The following is an 11,164-nucleotide window of genomic DNA, read 5'->3' as shown; positions in this document are numbered from 1 at the left end:
TTGCAATAGCCAACTACAACTGAAAAGAATTCTTTTTAATGGAATAGCTCCAATCATATTTGGACACAAGTCTGAATGGGGTATGGACTCCTGAACTATCACTGAAGCAAGCACAGGAGAAGAATCTGGAGAGTAATACCAATTATTTCAGCAAATCTGTACAAAAAACCTAATAATACAAGGCAATCTGCCTAATATTCAAAGACAAAGACCTAGACCCTCTCCTCAATGGAGACAGCAGACCTCAAAACTAGACTTTAATTTCCTGTTTTCCACCTGTGATATTTAGGGTAGGCTTATTGCATTACAAACAAATCCATAAGTGTAATGCCTCCAAACAATAGTTTTGTTTTCTCTAAATTTACAATCCAGTGTTGAGGTTTTTCCCCACATCACCCTCTGTACATGGTGAGCCCAATTGTGGGCCAAGCCTCTCCTTGTGTCTCCTCCCTTCCCTCTCTTCTCCAGTCAGTCCTGGGAGAGGAAAGCATGACGGCAAATTTGTGGGTGAGTTTTCATGACAGTCTTAGAGAAAGAACATATTTGTACCCAAATTTCATTAGTTAAAACTCAGTCACATGGCCACAGTTAGCAGCAGAGGGTGTACAAAGTAGCCGCATGCCTGGGAGGAAAAGGAAATGAGTTATAGAGAACACATCACAGTTTCATTTGTTATTTCAAAACATGGAAATTGCCCCTGCTGTTGGTAGAATCTTGGCGATAAGCCTTCACATATTACTGTTGTCTTTGTTGATTTATTTATGAGGAAACGTCACCCAGCCAAAGATAATAAAAAGAAACAGAAAAATATCTTGAGGCAATCATAAGAATGTTTGAAATGGAATCTTTGAATTCGTTTGTCCATTTCTCATTATTTATTATGTTAAGGAAAAGTTAAGCATCCCTTATATTCTCTTTTAAATATTACTTTTCTGGGGCCTCCCAGTTAGTTTTTCTGGATTTTGTATACGTTCATCATCTTTAGTCTTTCCTGGCTCTTGACTCTTCATAGGAAATGAGTCATCCTAGAGAACAAAGCAGAAAGAAATCTAAGTGTGTTATAATGAAGTAGGAGGTTCATCAGCCAGATTATCTTAATTAAGTGTCTCCAAAAACGAGACTGCTGAGACAAACCATTGTCTGGAACTTGAATGAATAATACGCCTTGCATAGGTATACTGGCTTTATTTTGTTGGATTTTTCCCCTCAAATTTATGTAGATAATCTTAAGATTAGTTAGAGACAAATTCAATTCAAAGGTTTCATTATGAATTTTCAGTTGAACAATAAAATTCTTTAATTTCTCCTGTATTAAAAAGAAAGTCGTATTCAATAAGACTGGAAAAGAAAGCTTCATTCTATGTTTTAGGGGCAATAAAGGAAAGTAAGAAGCCCATTGCAATACAATTCCACTCAACTCAGGGTGGCGGCCCCCAAGGGCACACACTAGCATCCTCGCAAATCCTGAACAGAGTCCAGCACAGCATCACCACCCCTACCCCCGCCGCCCACCGCCTGATAAATCATCCTTTTTGACTATGTCCACAGCACATGGAGGCCTGTACCCTCCTCTGTCACCACCACCCAAGAATATATTTCAGAGTAAAATTGGGACCAGTCATTCTGTAAGTCGACAGCCTCAGCTTAGGAAAGTTCTAGCAGAGGAATAAAAGGCAAATGGGTACGTTTTAATCTGCAAGGTATATTTTGTGTCCCAGCGTATTGCTCAGTTCCCTTGGGTACAAAGAAGTAGCTCGGGCCTGCACGATGCCATGGACCTGTGTGCCAACCCATAGCATTTACTCAGACAGTAAAGTGTGATGTAGTGGAGGTCTAGAAACATGCTCTTCAAAGCATGGTGCCTCCTGCTTGTTAGAAAAATTTCAGTCCCCACCCAAGAGTAATTGCATCAAAATCTGTGTTTTGACAAGTTTGTCAGGTGATCTTCATGCACATAAAACATGGGAAATCACTGTTCTACATGGTTCTGTGATCTCTTTGCCACCATTTCATCTCTTATTAATTTCTCAACATGATCATCATGTGAAAACTCAATTGCATTTTCTTGATTAGCTCTTTATTAGCTTCACTAAGAGGAGCACATCACTAGTTACACAATCCAGCTTGGTGAAATAGGCCTATTAATTAGGGCACAAATGCTTCATCTAGGATTAGACTGTTAATAGTGGATTTCTTTGGTGGAGAAACGTATAATACTTACACGCTTTACAAAGGATGAAGGATTGTGACAGTGGGGTGGAGGGGCAAAGCCAGTAATTCTGATTTTCTTCAAAATCTACTTGTCCTAAATATTTTTAAATCTTTTATTAATACTACTCAATAATTATAGTCAGCAAAATGAAATTTTATCTTGTTGCTAAAAGTTAACATTCAATTATTAAAGTTATGAAAGCAAAATTATAAACAATTCCAGCATACATATTTATTTATTTGATTGGGAAATCCTACAGAATGCAGGGTAAATATCATTTCCAAGAAGAATCAATAAAAATTCTACTAGTTACAATCCAATCCAGTGTTCTTGCCTGGAGAAACCCAGGGACAGAGGAGCCTGGTGGGCTGCCGTCTACGGGGTTGCACAGAGTCGGCCACAACTGAAGGGACTTAGCAGCAGCAGCAGCAGCTACAAGTTACATATGCATTTATGCAAACCAATTTATAAATGCCAAGATTAGCAAAACACATTAAAAGTTTTTTTAATATTTTGTTGTGACATTTCATAGATAGTATTATTTAAAAATTATTGAATTTTTAAAATTTTAATTGGCAAAGGTTATAACCACAACTATCATCCTTGAGACCTCTTTTCTACCTCTGGAAGTACAAATCTACAATTAGTATGAATGGATTCTACTCTTTAAAAAATGTGAGAGCAATTATTCTCATGACCGATGAGATCCCGAATGACCTTAAGTGTCCCCACAATGTATCAAGGACATTTCATCTGCCGAAAGTGCCAAGAACTTTTCCAAGAATGTCTTATGAAAAAGAGAATTTTCCCACAGTAGAACAGAGGAAATGCATGCTGAAAGGCAAGTACTAATAGGCAGTATAAAGCATGTGACCTACTTAATTATGTGCCCTCGGGACATGCAATGTGTTTGCAAAGCAACCAAGGCCTTCAAGGTCACATTTGAGGAACACAAATCAGATGTAAGAAGGACGAGGAAGGAATCCCAGTTACGTGGCATCTTAATGAGATGAAACATCCTCACATCTTTATAGTTTATGGCTATTGACTGTGACTACAAACCCCCAAGGGAAGGGACAGAAATGCTTATTAAAACAGTGAGAAGCAGGCTGCATGCACAAATGAAGTATGCTGCCGTTGAGCGATATTAGCAAAGAATGGAATTGGGCTGTTTTTCCCCCTTAGATTATAAATTTATAAGTAAGATGAAATTACATTTTTCTAATCTAATGTTTTTCTATTACAATCTTCAGGCCCACTTTGTGGAAAAAGACACAAGGAGCATAGTTCCTTGACAAATTACATTCTTAAAATAAGCGTTCACAAAATAAAATTCTTAAAAATCTCCTTCATGTAAATAATTATGCGGAGACTCACAGATCCCCAAGAAGCCCCCATGGGTACTGATCCTCTCTGTGTCTCTGATGACACAAAATAACGTGGGCAAAATAGTTGCTTTCTCACAAGTTCAGTGTCTGTATCTCTAACACAGCATTTCCCAAAATGAGTGTGTGCTCTTAATGAATTACAAATGCACATGCACATACGAAAGATGTGTTCTGTGAAGGCAACCCCAGCAATTATAAATGGAACAAGTATAATGACTGTCAAAGTCAGTCCAAAGCTCATGAAATAATAATACCCTGTACTTTGTATTTTTCTCTGAGGAGCCTAGCACACTTTACATGCCTGGAAATGTTTCTCTTTTTAGTAAAAGAGTCCTTTAAAGGCTATTTCTGAGCATTGAGCGAGATAAATTACACTCATTTCAGCAAACTATTGTACAATTCTCAGTATTCTATTCACAGTGTATCAAACCATTCTTCCAAGTGCATTTTTTTATGAAGATGAAGTGAGAACATTTCCTGGTTTTTTTCCAGGTGGTCTTAATTCATCTTGGACTTCTTATATTTAATTAAAATATTCTTTTGTAAGTTTTACATTGATCAAAGAGACCAGACAAGGAAACATATGCTACAGTTGAATTTTAATGCATGAAATATAATCGCAAAGATTTGCACCTATATGGGATTTCCCCTCTTCTATATTAAGAAGCCAAATTCTCTAGAGAAATATTACATTTGCAAAGCTGGACAGACCCTTGTTTAAATCACGTGCTTTGTACTTGTTTGGGGGGGTGCTTAAATCAGATTCACTTTATATATAAAAAAATTTTTCTTTTTAAGATCAATGAGTTTTTATTAATGTGTTTGTAGTTTTGTCATCACTACCACAAACAAAATATGTAGTACTTTTATTATCCCAGAATGTTTCCTCATGTCCCTATGTAGCCACAGTCCCCAACTCTCAGACCCTGGCAATACTGATCTGTTTTCCATTATTATAGTTTTGCATTTTTTAGAATATCATATGAGATCATAAAATATGTGGTCATTTGAATCTGGTTTCTTCCACTGAGCATAATGTTTTTGAAATTTTCTTATATTGTTGCAGGTATCAATTCATTCCTTCTTACTACTGAGTGGTATTTCATTGTACATATGTACCCACACTTTGTTTCTCCATGCAACAGTTGATGGTTGTTTTCAATTTGAGTGATTATGAATAAAACTGCTATAAACATTCACATCCAGATCTTAGTTTTGACACATATATTTATTTTTCTTGGATAAATACATAGGAATGGAATTACCAGGTCACATGTTAAGCAGATGTTTAACTTAAAAGTAACTGGTCAATCCATCACCCAGCGTGGTTATGCCATTTTGTATTTGCACCAGCAATGTTTGAGAATCACAGTTGCTCCCATTTTTGTTCACACTTAACACTATCAATTTTTTATTAAGACCATTTTAGGTATGTAGTAGGATCTCACTTCACATATCTTATTGATATATAAGAATTATAGGTAGTCTGAATACAAATCCTTTATCAGACATAGGCTTGTAAATATTTGCTCCCAGTTGGAGGCTTTTTTCAATTTTCCTGATAATTTTTTAGAAGAACAGAAACTTTAATTTGCTGAAATTTAATTTAATGTTTCCTCTAATGATCTATGCTTTCTGCACTCATTTTCACTTCCATATGCTCTCAATATTTAAAGACTATCTCTCGAATATTAGCTAAAATGAAACAACCATTATATGTTTCCCTTTCTATTTTCAAGTCATCTCATGTCAGGCACATATTAGCTTCTTATTGCTGTGATAACATAAACCTATGAATTTTTTTGGCTTATAACACACATTAAATATCATACAATTCTTAATGTATAATTCTCATCACTTCATGGCAAATAGATGGGGGAACAGTGGCAGACTTTATTTTGGGGGGCTCCAAAATCACTGCAGATGGTGATCGCAGCCATTAAATTAAAAGATGCTTACTCCTTGGAAGAAAAGTTATGACCAACCTAGATAGCATATTAAAAAGCAGAGACATTACTTTGCAAACAAATGTCTGTCTAGTCAAGGCTATGGTTTTTCCACCAGTCATGTATGGATGTGAGAGTTGGACTATAAAGAAAGCTGAGTGCCAAAGAATTGATGCTTTTGAACTGTGGTGTTGGAGAAGGCTCTTGAGAGTCCCTTGGACTACAAGGAGATCCAATTAGTCCATCCTAAAGGAAATCAGTCCTGAATATTCATTGGAAGGACTGATGCTGAGGCTGCAACTCCAATACTTTGGCCACCTGATGCAAAGAGCTGACTCATTGGAAAAGACCCTGATGCTAGGAAAGATTGAAGGTGGGAGGAGAAGGGGACGACAGAGGATGAGATGGTTGGATGGCATCACCAACTCAACGGGCATGAGTTTGAGTAAACTCCGGGAGTTGGTGATAGACAGGGAAGCCTGGCGTACTGCAGTCCATGGGGTCGCAGGGTGTCGGACATGACTGAGCAACTGAACTGAACTGAATTCTTGTCAGAAATCCGAAACAACTAGGCTAAAATCAAGGTGTCAATAGGGCTATGTTCCTTTCTGGAAACTCTAAGAAGGAATCCATTTCATTGTCTTTTACAGCTTCTAGGGACTCCCCACATGCCTTTGTTGGTAGCCCCTTCCTCCATCGTCAAAGCCAGTAAAGATCTGTCTAGTCCTTTTCACATCGACTTACTCTGGCCTTCTCTTTTATTCCATTTTTAAGGAGCTGTGACTATGCTGGTTAGTAATCCTGAATTACCTCCCTGCCTTAAGATCAGCTGATCTTAGATCTGTTCTTATCCTTAATTTCCTCTTGCTGTGTAATATAGTCAGAGGTTCTGGAGCTTTTAACAAGACATCTTTGTGGATCATTATCCTTCCTACCTCAGGCAACTTGGTAAGAAATCAGACTAAAAGCATCTGTGCTACCATAACTTCTAACCTGTCTTCTTACAGTACTTAAGAGACACACTGCACTGCCCCAATCCATTTGTCTGTCTGCCTTCAATCCTTAAATTGTGAGCTCTTTGAGGAAAGGGACTGGATTTTTTTTTTAATCTCTGCAGCCCTTACAGAGATAGGCCTGTCATATAAAAGATAGTCAAAAAATATTTAATAGTTAATAAATGAGTGAATTAATGACTGAATAAATGAGTGAATGAAATTTCTTCAAATTAACCTGCTGGTCTTTCTCCCATCTGTTTTCATCATGAGGCTTTGTGCTGAATGGGTTAAACCTTAGATCTATTGCTTATTTGCTCCATAACTTTGAGTTTCTGGATTCGATTTCTGCTGCAGCTGTAACAGATTACCACAAATTTAGCAACTTAAAAGGATGCCCATTTATTATTCCACAGTTCTGTAGCTCAGAAGTCCGGAGTGGCTCAGAGGGACTCTCGGCTTCAGGTCTCACAAGGCCAAAACCCAGGTGTTGGCCAGGCTCTCATCTGAAGAGGCCAGGGGGAATTCATTTCCTCTTGGTGTTGGATTGAGGTCCTGGTTGCTGGCTCTGCACCAGGGTCCACTCTCTGCTCATCGGGGCTGCCCACCCACATGGGGCCACTCTATCTTTAAAGCTGCAAAAGCAAGGCTGAGTCCTCACCCCTCAATTCTCTCTGGATTTTGGAATCTGCCCTTTGGAGACACATGTGATTAGATCAGGTCCATCTGGATAATCTCCATGTCTTAAGGTCAACTGACTTGGGGTTTTAATTACAGCTGAGAAATCCCTTCACAGCACTACCTAGATTAGTGTCTGATTAAATAACCAGGGAATTGGAATCATGGATGTGGTGGGGCAAGGTAGGGGAGAATATAAAGATTTCTGTCTACCTGGCTTCTGACTTAATTGAACTATACTTGCCTTCCCTTTTATAAAAAGTGAGGGTAGGACTTACCCCTACCTTGTTTATTGCTATGGGAATTAAATACCATAATCCATGTAATATGCCTCACACAGATCCTAGACCAAAGTTGAAATTTATAATGTATTTATTTTGTAATGTACAACACAATTAATATCATTAGCACTGCTAAATGTTATATATGAAAGTTGAGTAAATCCTTAATTCACATCACAAGAGAAATGTTTTTCTTTTATTTTGCCTTTATATGAGATGATGTTCACTAGACTTGTAATTATTTCATGATGTGTGTAAGTAGAATCATTATGCTGTACACCTTAAATTTATGCAAAGTGGTTTATCAATTATATATCAATAAAACTGGAAGGAAAATATATATTCATTTTCTTACAAAAGTATATTCATTTCCATGAATATCTACATTATTTTTCTATCATTCTAGAAGCTTTCTGCAAAATATGTGCAAAAATAAACTTGCCTATTTTTAATCATTAAAATTGAGTTTACTCTTTGAAGAACTATATTTTGAATGAAAAATAAAGAAGTTTTCCATATAAATTTAGATGTGGTGTTTTACATCTCATTTTTTACATATTTGCAAACTTTGAATAAAGTGTTCTAGGCATAAATTTTTAAAAATCAAATAGTCTTACATGTTTTAGCACCAGTAACAGATTTTCTAGGAAACTTCACTGCTCCAATTCATTTTTATCATTTTTTACTTTCATTATAGGGAAACTACTGTTGTGGTATGCATTTTCTTTATACCAGGAACTAATTTGAACTAACTTAATCTCTTTAATAATTCCATAATTTATTAAAGAATCTTTCTAGGTCTTTGATGTGGAAAGACAAATGATCAACAGCTGTTCTCACCAGAGAGTTCCTAACCTCTGACATGGGCTGAGTGAGTTAATCTATAAAGCTGTTGACCTTTTGATAGCTAGTTTGAGGGCTTTTAATAGGTAAAACAGTTCTAAAAGAATGAATCCGATATTTCCGTCTCCAAAAATTGCCTCCTGTTCTCCTCAGGCCTTTGGTTCCTTACTTTGTCTTCCACATAAAATGAGAAGACAGATTTATAACAAGATAGCTGTGGGTTTTGGTTATTCCCAGTATTCTTCCAATGTCCTATTATATGAAATGAGTTTTTCAATAGTAAAAAATTCTACTTACATATTAACAGAGAAAAATTCGTTTAACACTATATTTATATAAAAATATTCAAGTTAATGCAGAACAAAAATCCTAATAACTCACCTAGGGTCCCTTTTTCCTTTTCTTATTTTCATATTTGTTGTTTTGCTTTTAGAAGGACATTTGGTCTACTTACATTCATACAGTTTTTAAGACCATTTTCCATTATTTCATTTGGTCTTTAACCACAGCCCCTTTAAGAGGTCAGATGACTGTTATTATCCCTCTTTACCAGTGAGGAAATGGGCTTAGAGAGGATAATTGACTTGGTTATTTTCATGTTAGCTGGTAAGAAGCCGAGCTCATTCTCTGATTTTTCATCTTGCATTATTTCCTTGATGCAGTGCAGCAATTATATTTGAAACATCTCTCAGTTGACAGACTCCCCTTTAGGTGTAAATTATTTAGCCACATGTTAAGCTTTGCTAATTTGTTTCAGCACACTCCATTCTAAAAAACATTAAAAGTTAGGACTCATACTACAGAAAACCTAAAATTTTGTGCATAAATGTGAAATTTAAAAATTCTATTGTGAGATATGTTATCATTAAAAATGCATTCACTGTTATTATCTTCTCATGGTAAACTGCATAACTGTTCTCTAAATGCTATGTTTTAATTCTAATTTATACAATTCTAATTTTGAAAATCTCATTTTTCACCCAAAGTTCACAGAGCTATCTTAGCTAAGTAGTATCATGTTTTTGTGGGGGAAGTTAATAAAAACTAGACTGACTATATAATTTATCATCCAAACAAAGACACTTTTAAGAGGGAAAGAGATGTTATCAATAATTATGTTGGGAAAAGAGGTATAAACCAGGTTGGGCCCAAGAACACCAGGATATGTGGTCACTCTAATAATAACCCACATAGCCTCCTGATCTCAAAGGTTTTTAGTGTCTTGAGTGCTAACAACCCCTTTCTTCATTACCTTCCTATGTAGGTGCCTACATTAAAAACTGGGCCTTGCACCTTGTCATCACCCAATAGTTTCATTTCCAAACTTTTGAAATCCAAAATTTTCCTTTCCTCCTTCCCCTCTCACTGCCTCACTGTTACTGATTCTGCCTTTTGTCCTCCAATTCCCGGACCACCTCTGCGCTTACCACCCATCCACCAGACCGCAGACTTGTTTGTCTTCAACCCAGTCATGCCCTATGGGGAGACACTGCAGTAAAGCTCTCACTGGAAACTGATCTCTTCTACACTGTGTCCTTCCAATGAACCCAACTTTCCAGTTCTTCATTCTGAATTATGAAGGATGAAGGATAATAACTTCATATTATCTCTTCCCTTCATATCATGAGGCTGGGGGACATAGCCAAAGAAAGTTCCCAAACCAAACTAATTTGTTTGGGTTTTTGTTTTTCAAATTCATCCTGTCTGTCAGCACTGACCCTTTCCCCCATGTAACAATCCTTTCATTTATCATTAATTAGTGTATTTTCTTCCATGCTCCTCAGGAATAAATCAGACATAATTTCTGCCTTCCAGGAGGATAAAAATAGTAGAACAGTCATAGGTTCAAAAAGTGCAATTAAGAATTACAGGCATAAAGATGGCAGTATGTTGGATCATAAAGAAAGAACATAAATAGAGAATAGGATGAAACGAGCCAGGAAAGATTTCACAGAGGGTTTCTGATTGAATTAAGACTTGAAAAGTGAATAGGCACTCTCAAGAGGCAAGGGAGTAAGATAAAAGAATATTCCAGGCAGAAAGAGCTTCATGATCAAAGACAGGAAGATATGAAATTGCCTAATGTACTTAGAGGATGGAAGGCACATCTGAATGGCAAGCTGTGGAATTCAGATGAGGCTGGAGAAGTGTGGTCACTATACAGAGGACAATGCGGCCCACTGACTAAACAGGAGACTGGTGTGGTCAGTTTTACATTAGAGACAGATCACTTGGAGGTGAAGTGAAGGATAGACAGGAAGGAAGGATGCAAGACGTGAGCCTGCAGTAGCAATGAAGTGACTACTGCAGATGTTTAGGTGAGAGATGATATGTCTGTGTTAGGACCCTGACCACAAGGTGGGCAAGGAGGAAAAGGAAAAATGAAAAATTAAGAGTGGAGAGAGTTGAGTTTTGGATTAGCTGCTAAGGAGGATTTAGTGGGGAGGCTTGATGACCCCTTAGCATCTGATGCGGGTTACTAGACAGAAGAGCAATTAAACAAATGTAAGAAAGGCAAGAGAAGTAAAACATTTATGGAAAAGATAATAGAGTTTACCCATTCCGGTATTGTTGCCTGGAGAATCCCATGGGCAGAGGAGCCTGACAGGCTACACGGTCCATGGAGTTGCAAAGAGTTGGACGCTAATGAGCGACTAATGCACATAGACACATTAGGTGCCTGTATAATGAATTTTGTACTGAGCTGCCCAAATTCCCCTTCAGGGTTGCAGGATTTACCTTCTGCACTGCTGGAAATGAGCAGCTTCTCATCCTAGTCAACATATAGATTCACACATCACAGTGCTGTATTCCTTTTTAGTTA

The 11,164-nt window shown here is 37.2% G+C and overlaps 1 long non-coding RNA gene across 1 annotated transcript in view; it reads right to left on the bottom strand.

The window, feature by feature from the left end:
• Positions 1-699: 699 nt before the first annotated feature.
• The window catches only part of LOC110135847 (uncharacterized), a 59,283-nt gene continuing 48,818 nt past the window's right edge, over positions 700-11,164 (bottom strand). Inside the window, exon 4 of the long non-coding RNA XR_002313468.2 lies at positions 700-1,025. This is a non-coding gene — a long non-coding RNA (uncharacterized lncRNA). The remainder of the gene's footprint in view (positions 1,026-11,164) is intronic.

This window comes from Odocoileus virginianus, chromosome 15, assembly GCF_023699985.2.
Source record: "Odocoileus virginianus isolate 20LAN1187 ecotype Illinois chromosome 15, Ovbor_1.2, whole genome shotgun sequence".
NCBI classification, from domain to species: Eukaryota; Metazoa; Chordata; class Mammalia; order Artiodactyla; family Cervidae; genus Odocoileus; species Odocoileus virginianus.
This window is presented reverse-complemented; position numbering and strand designations above follow the sequence as displayed.